Source organism: Mustela erminea, chromosome 6 (assembly GCF_009829155.1).
Source record: "Mustela erminea isolate mMusErm1 chromosome 6, mMusErm1.Pri, whole genome shotgun sequence".
Lineage (NCBI taxonomy): Eukaryota > Metazoa > Chordata > Mammalia > Carnivora > Mustelidae > Mustela > Mustela erminea.
This window is the reverse complement of record NC_045619.1, coordinates 53,725,441-53,736,737: the sequence shown is the minus strand read 5'-3', so window position 1 is coordinate 53,736,737 and position 11,297 is coordinate 53,725,441.

Sequence of the window (11,297 nt, the reverse complement as noted above, 5' to 3'; positions counted from 1 at the left end):
CTTGGAACACTGAAAAAATAAAATAAAAATTTTTTTAAAGATTTCATTTATTTATTTGAGGGAGAGACAACGAGAGAGGAAACACAAGAGGGGGAGTGGGTGAGGGAGAAGCAGGCTTCCCTCTGAGTAGGGAGCCCAATATAAGGCTCGATCCCAGGACCCCAGGACCATGACCCAAGCCAAAGGCAGACCCTTAATGACTAAGGCACCCAGGTGTCCCTAAAATTCAATTTCTTAAAATAATCTCATTCTTTGTGTGATAGAAAACATTTAAAACATTTTGACAATTTCAGCATTGTTTTAGCTTGGGTTAGTTGAAATTTTGTATTCATTTTGCGCCTTTCTTAATATTTTCAAAGATTTTTTATCTAATTAATCTGGGATCATTTCTCATTACACTCAGAAAAATCACATTTTAAGCTACTAAGTCAGAAAATAAACTATATGTGGGAAAAAGGACAGTAACCCCTTATTAACTGCATAAATAATTCATTCAGGAAAAAAGAATAAATACAAAATATCACATATAGGGAAGCAGAAGAACTTTATAGCTAAATTTTGGTAAAATAAATTTCAAGAGAAAGAACATATCAGACTCCCTCAAATACCAACTTCATATTCAATTTTAAATTTAATAATGAAAATAAATAGGAAGTTAAAAATAATTATAAATAATAAATATAAATTACTATAATGTCTTGAAAATCCATTCCTGTAACGTATAGGATAAAGAAAACAGAAAATCCACAAAGTGTTAACTATTGTTAAGCAAAGCCATTAATCAATTAAGAAAGAAAAAAAAGAAGAAAAGCTTTAATTGCAATTGTCCTAAGTATGCAATTAATTACACTTGAGAATATTATTTAGAAAGATATACTAAAATCTGTTAGGCCAATATTTTAAAATTCTATCTAATATTAATCTTCTTTTAATCAGAATTTCACTACTGGAAATCAACTCAATGGAAATAAACCTAAAAAAGAAAAACACTTTGTATTCAAAGTTGCTCACTGAAGAATTTATAACTCTAAGGGAAAATTAAAAATATCTGTAGGTAGTATAACAGGAAAACATTAAAATATGATTAATTAAGTCAATATGATATAATAAAATCCTGAAAAAATTTGATCAAGAAGTAAAAATGAAAAAATATTCATGAAGACTTGTTTGTATATTTAGTTAAAAGAGTAATGATTTATAAAAAATAAAAAATTTAAAAAAATAATAAAAAAAATAAAGAGGGACTTTCACACTGGGATGCATTAAAAAGAGAACATTTAAAAAAAATAAAAGAGTAATGATAAAAATTGTAATGACATTAGTTGCCCTCTCCCAAAGCTTATTACAGCCTTGTGGGTAGGTGACTACTTTCCTTACACATTTTCAATGCTCATTCAAACAAGCACACATAAGCATAAGTGCATACACACACATTCATTGTTTCTTATTTCTAGTTTAATGATAGTTTGAGACTGTGCAAATTTCATTCTGCTTTCCCGCTCCTCTTCCATACCTTGTTCTAAGAAAAATACCTTAGCGGGGAGGATAATGTGAATGTGCTTGTTCAACTATAAACTTTATACTGCTTGTCCAGACATATTTTGCCCTCCTTCGTGTTTATCTACAAGGCATATGACTACTGTTTGGCCTTCTTCGGCTCTTCTGTTGTCTGTTTCTATCTAATAAAAGCGGGGCTGAGGAGGTGTTCGGGGCAGCAGTCTTTTCTGCTGTTGTCCCCTGCTCCCTTTCTCTTGCAGCTGACTTGTTTGTGCCTCATTCTTCTACCGTTCACCGACAGGAAGCAGCAGACAATTACTGTCCAAATGCAATAATAAATTCATGCCCTTTGATATTTTATTTGTCTCCATTTATAATAATTATTATGATATTCTATTTAAACCTATCGCTATTTTGCCATTTCAAAATTTAAAATTGCCAGTGGAAACACCTTTAAGTTGATTAATGAGTCCTTTTCACACTGTTTCCAGGTAAGGTTTATGTAGTATAACTTCTTTTGTAATCTGGCACAACTAATTATCCTAATGAAATTGTTTGTGTGTCTGCGCATGTGTGCTCACTGCCCTATCAGAAATTACTTATTTCTCCAAAGAATCCTGGTTGCTATTAATGATGGTTAATATTTGGACATGATAATGTGGGCACTGGGAGTGTTCATTAATACTGGAATGTCATTGCTTTGATAACTTTTGGTGTATTAAGCCAAGAAATATTTACATAATTTTAAAAGACTTACTTCAATACTTCAATTCAAATTTTTAATGATGGGCACTTTACCTAAACACTTTGATTTTTCTAGTTGTACCCTTTTCTTACACTGTAATTCTTGTTCTTTTATGATATTAATACAATTTCATATGTACTTTTTTTTCTTTTTTTTTATTTATAGTTTTTTATTTTTTATAAACATATGTTTTAATCCCCAGGGGTACAGGTCTGTGAATCACCAGGTTTACACACTTCACAGCACTCACCAAAGCACATACCCTCCCCAATGTCCATAATCCCACCCCCTTCTCCCAAATCCCCTCCCCCCAGCAACCCTCAGTTTGTTTTGTGAGATCAAGAGTCACTTATGGTTTGTCTCCCTCCCAATCCCATCTTGTTGACAACTATCATATGATCTCCCTGATATGAGGAATAAATGAATCATATGTACTTTTTTTATATCATACATATAATAATTTCAAAATATGATTACCAATATTATAACAAAAAAGATTGTCACATACTGTTTTAAATTGCTTGCAAGTGGTTTTGTCCATAGAATATTTTGGATTAGCAGCAAAAACAATAATGACAAACCATTGTATTTCAGCCACTTGAGCTCTTTTTTTCTGTATGGTAGGGTCAGTAATTTGACCCAGATTTAATTTGTTTCCATTTCATTCAAATTTTTTGTTGGTGGTGGTTGTTTTTTGCTAGTTATTTAAATGCATTCTTTTTTTTAAGAATTCATTCATTTATTTATTTGAGAGCAAGAGAGACAGGGATACGGAGAGAGCGTGCACCAGGAGGGGCAAAGGGAGAGGGAGAAGAAAATTCCCTACTGAGCAAGGAGCCCAAGGCGGGACTCAATCCCAGCACCCTGTGATCATGACCTGAGCCGAAGGCAGCCACTCAGGTGCCCCAGTTTCTGAACCTTTCACAATCAAACTCCAAAGGTATGTCTAGAACTTACACGGTTGTCTGATTTTGCACATTGGCCAATTCATTATATCAAAATGTCCTGGAGTTAATGGTTCTTATTAATTTTAATATCAAACATAAGAATGAAATATTCCATTTTCAAATAAAATATTTAAGCTATATGCAATAGTTTTATCATTTGAAAATTTGAGAAAAAATAAAAAAGAAATCAAAATATAATGTTGTTTCACTCAGAAACCACACCATCATTCTGTTTTTTTCTTACCTCTGCTATCTCTATTTTATCTATTTAAAACAGTTTTTGGTATTTTAACAAGTCTTTATGCTTTTAAAAAATGTTTGCAAATTGCATAATATTCAATCTATATCATAATTTGACTATTCTGCGATTTTCAGATATTGAATTTATTTCTATTTCTATTTTTTTCTATAAGAAGAAAATATCAGAATATAGTTTGTCATTAAGTCTGTTACTATCAAGTGTAAAATTCTATAGGTAAACACTGTATACACTATAGTTTTAATCCATATTTTCTTCAGCCATTTCAATTTGAACTATTCTTTAATGAACATATTGACTATTTTTATTCTTCTGAATAATCTGCCCATTGGCAGTTCTAGTGTTAAAAATATTTATTTTAGTGAGCCTATTATATATATCAATTCCTTAGTTAGGCTGATATCAATTCAATATATCAATTCCTTAGTTAGGCTTATATCGAAAGAAAGAAGAAAGAAAGAAAGAAAGAAAGAAAGAAAGAAAGAAAGAAAGAAAGAAAGAAAGAAAGAAAGAAAGAAAGAAAGAAAGAGAAAGAAATGGAAAGAAAGAAAGAGTGAGTGTTCGTGAGGATGTGTAGAAAAGAGGACCCTTGTGTGCTGTTTGAACTACCATGTGATCCAGCAATTTTACTTCTGAGTAGTTACTTGAAGAAAACAAAAATACAAACTCAAGAGGTATCTGGACTCCCATGTTTATTGCAGTATTATTTATAATAGCTAAGATGTGGAGACAAACTAAGGGTCCACCAATGGATGAATGGATGAAGAAAATGTCTCTCTCTCTCTCTCTCTCTCACACACACACATACACACACACACATATAAATATGTACCAAATAGAATATTATTTAGTCATAGAAATGGACACCTTCCCATTTGTGATAATATAGTTGGAGCTTCCAGGGCATTAAGCTAAGTGAAATAAATCAGACAAAGACAGACAAATGTCATATGCTCTCACTTACATATGTAGAATCTAAAAAAAAAAAAAAAAACCTTGAGCACTCACAGCAGTGGGGAGGATAGTCAAAATGGGTGAAGGGGGTCAAAAGGTGCAAACTTCCATATATAAATTAAGTAAGTCATGGGGATGTAATGTACAGCATGGTGACTACAGTTATTAATGGTTTGAATATTTGAAAGTTACTAAAAGACCTTAAAAGTTCTCATTACAAGAAAAAAAAAAGTGTAACTGTGAGGAAATGCATGTAAACTAGACATATAATGGTGATCATTTTGTAATATATAAAAATACTGAACAGAATGTTGTATACCTGAATCTAGCATAATAAATTGATTATATCTCAATACAAAAGTTAAAATAAAGAATACTTCTTTGTATATTATTTATAGCCATCAATTCCATCACAAAACAAATAACAAGCACAGAACATAAGTCTTGTAACTACCCAATAATCATCCTCAACAAACGATACCTCAGACTTTGACAGGTTTTCAGTTTCTAACATCTTCAGGAAAAACATTTATTAGACAGACTCCATTCCTACCTATGGGACTTAAAGATTAAAAAATATATTAAAATAAGATATAGAGACAAAGTGGCATTAAAAGCTTGAACAATTAACTTTTTAAATTACTTTATACCAAGAAGCATAAAATTGTTCGTATATTTTGGATACTAACTCCCTAGCAGATACATGGTTTGCAAATACTTTCTCCCATTTGGTAGATTACCTTTTCATTTTGTTGATGATTTCCTTTGCTTGGCAGAAGTTATGGTGTTCTTTAATAGCCAAACTATTGGGAGAGAGGCAGGGAGGGAGACAAACCATCAGACTCTTACCTCAGGAAACAAACTGAGGGTTGCTGGAAGGGAGGGGTGAGGGGATAGTGTAGCGGGCTGATGAACACTGAGGAAAGTATGTGTTATGGTGAGCACTGGGTATTTTATAAGACTGATAAAACACACAGATTTGTACCCCCAAAATAATACATTATATGTTAATTAATCGAATTTAATTTTTTTTTTTAATGATGTTCTAAGATGTATCCAAGGGACACTATGAGTGCAGGAGAGAGAAGAGTGGTGCCAGATCATGGATTTGAGCTGCAAGTAAGAAATCCAAAAGATGCTGGTAGAGAGGGTGAATGGCTCAGTCTGTCCTCGAGCCCCATGTTGGGCTCCTAGCTCAGCAGAGAGCCTGCTTATCTTTCTCCCTCTGCTGCTCCCCTTGCTTGTGCTCTCTCTCTCTCTCTCTCTGTCAAATAGATAATGAAAATTTTCTAAAAAAAAATGAAAAAAGATGTGGGTAGAAAAATTTTTAAAGATGATAAACAAAAACCATACATATAAATGATGTTTATTCAGTACCTCTGTGAGCAATGGATAAGACTATGATCAAGAAGTAGAGAGTATACTTACTTCTAAAACTAAGTAGGATAGTACTTGCAAGATTTTTTAAATTCATACCTACAAAGATGAGAAGGAATTCTTTCATTTTGCTGTTTTGTTTTAACCATGAAAACAAATATCATTTTGAAAAAAAAATGCATTCAAATATTTGAACAAAAGATAACCAAATAAAGATAACTTTAAGGTAATTTTTATTACAAAAATAATGTTCCTCCCTTAGAAAGAGTAAAACATTTGTGTGGGGGCCATTTTAATTACATGTACTTTGCTTAAACTAACTCATTGATTCTTCAGAACAAATCTGGAAGGAAGATGTTTTAATGCTTTCATTTTTCTAACTGAGAAATTGAGGTGTAAACTGAGAAAAAATAACTTGTCCAGAGTCACATAAATTATAGACCCAGGAAATCTTGTTTCAGAGAGTACCCCTAAGTGATACGTTATACTGTCCCTTATCCAGCCTTCTTTCCCTGCACATGTATGTCCTGTGGTTTTCTATTTCTTTCCACTTACACATCACCTTCAAAATAAATTCCTTGGAGATGGATTGCAGATCTAAGGAGTACATGAATATGCAATTGGGTATGTTGGGTGTCTCTGTTTTTGCCCATAACTATAGCTCTATAGCTATACCTATTCCTATATCAATATCTGTAACTGTTCATCTATAGAGAAGGGTAGGCAGAGGGGGGAGAAGAGAGGAAAAGAGACACTTCCTCCATGGGGATGTAGCCTTTAGCGTTCCCAAGAGTAGGATATGAAAACATCTATTTCCCCTCAACTTCATCAAGCTTTAGAATTTTTGCTTATCTGGCAAATGAAAAATAGAATCTCATTATGATTTTAGTTTGCATTTCTCTTATGATGATTGAAGTTTATTTTCTCAGTTTAATGGTCATTTATATGAAATAATTATTCATGGGGTTTTGCCCAGGTTTTTGCTAGGGGATTTTTGGTCTTTTTTCCTCAGTCTTTAAACATTCTCTATATGTTAAGAATATCATCTTTTATCTTTTAATGTATATTGTAAATTTTTTCCCAAGTTTTTCATGTGTATGTTGACTTTAATTTTGGTATTTTTTGCTATGCAAATTAAAATAAATTTAGGTAGCCATATTTTTTCAAACATTACATTTATAGCATTGAAATTTTTAAGATAATTAGAAAGCCTTTTCCCAGATCATAGAGAAATATATCCAGTTTTCTTCCATTTATATGGTCTCATTTTATTTATTTAAATTTATAATCCTTTTGACGCTAACTCCTGTATATGGTTTGAGAAATATATCTAACTTTAACCTTTTGCAAATAGCTATCCAGTTGTCCAAACAACATGTATCCTGTGATTTAAGATCACCACCTTTATCATAATCTGAATTTTTATATGTAGTTGTGACTATTTTTGACCTTCGTATTCTATTCCTTTGTTCTATTTGTGTATCTTGACTAACCATACTATTTTAAATGGAGGTTTTGAAGTATGTTTCAAAAATTAGTAGGTCTAGCACTTCCTCATAACTATGCTTTTGCAGTCTATATATGCCATGTTTATTTTCCCATATGGAACTTCAATGTCAACTTGCCCAGATCTCTCAGTCTTTGGGTTTTGGGGGATCCATTCAAATGTACAAATTAAATTAAGAAAAGATCCCAACCAAAAATAGATGTTCTTACCTTTTCAAAGTCTATTTTTTGTCTTCCAGGAATGTTTCACATTTTTAAAAAATAGATTCTAAATAGTCCTTGTTAAGTTCATTCCCAAATATCTCATTTATCATGATTATAAATACAGTTTTTTCCTTCATCATGTCTTCTCAGTGGTTTTAGTTGTATAAATAGATGGGTTTTTTTTTAAAGATTTTATTTACTTATTTATTTAAGAGAGAGAGCCTGAGCAGGGAGAGGGGAAAAGAGAGAGAAGTAGACTCTTTTCTGAGCAGGGAAACCATCGCAGGGCTAGATCCCAGGACCTGGCAACCATGATCTGAGTGGAAGACAGATGCTTATCAGTTGAGCCACCCAAGCACCCTGGATGTTATTTATTTTTGCATATTAACTCCACAATCTGTTAACTTACTAAATTTCTTATTATTAGAGTTGGGCTTATCATCAATTATCTCATATTATTTAGGTATATTATCACACAGGTGCAAATATGGAGTTTTTTTTAAATCTTTTTTTTTAGCCTAGTTATATTGGCTAACACCACCAGAACAGTAATAATAAAGAGTGGAGATAATTGGCATCTATGCTATCTTCCTAACTCCAATGGACTACCTTAAGAGTTTTTCTGCAAAACAAAATGCTTTAGAATACTCAAAAACATATACATAACTGTACATAAATACATACACACACTTACGTGTATGTATGAACTATATCCAGATCAAAAAGCATCCATACTTTTTTTTTTTTTTGTGGATGCTTCAAATGCATTTGAAAAGAAGGTATATTTTCTACTCTCCGGGTATAGTAGTCAATAAGTGTCTAAAATATCTATGATGTTGACTATGTTATTTAGAGCATCTATAACATAACTTATTCTGTTCAAACTTGCTGTCCTATACTGACAGTGGCCTATTAAAATCACCTTTCAGTAATATGTTACTGCCTATTTCTTCTCATATCGACTGTAATTTTTATAATATTTAGTCACTATTACTTACTGAATAGATTCACAACTATTAATATTCATAGTAGCCTGTTATCTTTTAAGATTATAGAGAGTCTTTTCTTGGTCTCGATTAATTCTCTTTAGGTATACCTCTTTGTTTAGTATGGGGGCTTGAACACCTGCTTTCTGATATTTCCATTTGTCTTGTAAATCCTTGCTTTACTTTGGTCAATTTACTGCTTTTCTGAGTTTCATTGACTTCTGCTTCATTTCAACCTTTTATTTTTTGGCACTTCTGTTCCTTTTTATGACTGTGTGAGGCTCTTGTATTTAATTTTTGTGTGGCATTGCGGTTTTCATCAGCTTTGTGGTTGTTTTCTTTTTTAGATGGATGATATTTTGGGATGTAGAAAATATTTTATTCATATTCTTGAATTGTTAAAGATATTTTCTACAGACACAGTCTGTTTTTTTTTAATTTATTTTTTATTTATTTTCAGCATAACAGTATTCATTATTTTTTCACCACACCCAGTGCTCCATACAATCCGTGCCCTCTATAATACCCACCACCTGGTACCCCGACCTCCCACCCCACCGTCCCTTCAAAACCCTCAGATTGTTTTTCAGAGTCCATAGTCTCTCATGGTTCACCTCCCCTTCCAATTTCCTCCAACTCCCTTCTCCTCTCTGTCTCCCCATGTCCTCCATGTTATTTGTTATGCTCCACAAATAAGTGAAACCATATGATAATTGACTCTCTCTGCTTGACTTATTTCACTCAGCATAATCTCTTCCAGTCCTGTCCATGTTGCTACAAAAGTTGGGTATTCATCCTTTCTGATGGAGGCATAATACTCCATAGTGTATATGGACCACATCTTCCTTATCCATTCGTCCGTTGAAGGGCATCTTGGTTCTTTCCACAGTTTGGCGACTGTGACCATTGCTGCTATAAACATTGGGGTACAGATGGCCCTTCTTTTCACGACATCTGTATCTTTGGGGTAAATACCCAGGAGTGCAATGGCAGGGTCCTAGGGAAGTTCTATTTTTAATTTCTTGAGGAATCTCCAAACTGTTCTCCAAAGAGACTGCACCAACTTGCATTCCCACCAACAGTGTAAGAGGGTTCCCCCTTTCTCCACATCCCCTCCAACACATGTTGACACAGTCTGTTTTTTTGTTTGTTGTTGTTGCTGTTGTTTTTTCTATCCCTACGCATGTACTGGTCAAGGTTCCTAGTCAGAGAGCTCCCTCTTCTGTCAGTTCTGCCCTGTTCTGTGCAGTTTCCTTTACGGATGGTGTGGACATGAGAGGCGCAGCATGCAGGGAAAGGCATGTCTTTTTCCTTTTTCCTTTCCTCAAGATCCTTAAATCCCCATAATTATTATTATTTATTATTATTATTTACTTTCACAAGTAAGAGGCACAACCCCCTCATTATTATCTGCTTCTTCCAAAGGGGGAAAAAAGTGTTTTTCCAAGTTTCTCCTATGTCTTACATTTCAAACCTTTATGAAATACTGAGTTCCAAACTCTGTTAAGTATTTTGGAATTTCTTATTGCAGTTTTATCTTCCTGGATTGATTCTGTCTGTGCTTCATTGGCACCTTTTGTCATCTTTTTCATAGAAATCCCCTGATGCTGCACCGTATATGCATTAAGTAGTTGGCTAGAGCAAGAACTCCATTAAATTTATTTTCTTTGCTTATGGTTAATTTGGAGGTTGTGGTAGTCTGTATCAGGAGTTGCTGAAAGGTCATGGGTCTTGTGTGGTTTATTTGCTTTTCTTACTGAGTTTATGTATTTGGTCGAGAGTTGGGAGATAAATTTGAAATCAGACAACATCTTTGTAATATGAAACTGGAGACTTAGCTAGTATATTTATTAAAATACCCTTTCTTTTGGATCCATACTCTAAAATATACTTTGTACTCTTATCCAGCAAAAGCTAGTATGGAAGACTCATAAGTTTTCAGTGACTAAGCATTCGAAATGTTAAACTGAGGTGGCTGTGTTCTGCACATACAATTGGCTCTCTCACAGCACATCTGTGTTACTTGTTTAGTGCTTTCACAAACATCTGTAGCCCATAACAGCTGAAAAAATGCAAGTCTAACAACTTCAATGCTGGGGCAAGTAAAAATGTGCAAAGAAAGAATATCACATTGGGTTTTACAACATGGGTTGTACAGGAGCCAGAAACATCTCAAAGGATATTGTTCAGAAAACCCCAGCAGGTAATTAGAAAATATTAAAAGTCCCAGGTAGTGTTATAAGGAGATGTTTTATGGCATTATTTACAATGGCGATCGTTCTCCCAGTCATGAGATGAAGCCAGCCACTATCCTTTCACTTACACAGGGTGTTATTTTTGTCCATTTAAACCCAGTTAAACTGCACTTGATTGCAATTCAAATCTGATTTAGATATAAATTAGAAATTGAGTGAATAAGTATTTCTATTTTATATCACTTAAGGCTGGAAATATGTGTATATAAATATATGTGAATTAGGAATATATAGTGTGCTTATTTTCATTTTTTTCTTCTAGGGGAAAAAAAATTAGCCAAATGACATCAGCAAGAGAGCAAAACAGGAAGTCCTTAGCCATCCTTCCAACCACAAACACACCAATTCAATAACAACTCATGGGTAGAATCCCTTTGTGAGAAATTCTAAAACTAACCGAGAGGTTTCAGGTAACCTGGGTGAGTGCAAAACTACCCACTTTGAAGCCAGTAGGGAAAATTGAGACACCCTCTTGTCATAATGTTCACCCTGGCTCAGGTCTATGCAATCAGCTCTCCTCTATCTCTGTGGAAGGAAGAGGTAGACTGAGTGTCTTAGTGCCCTGAC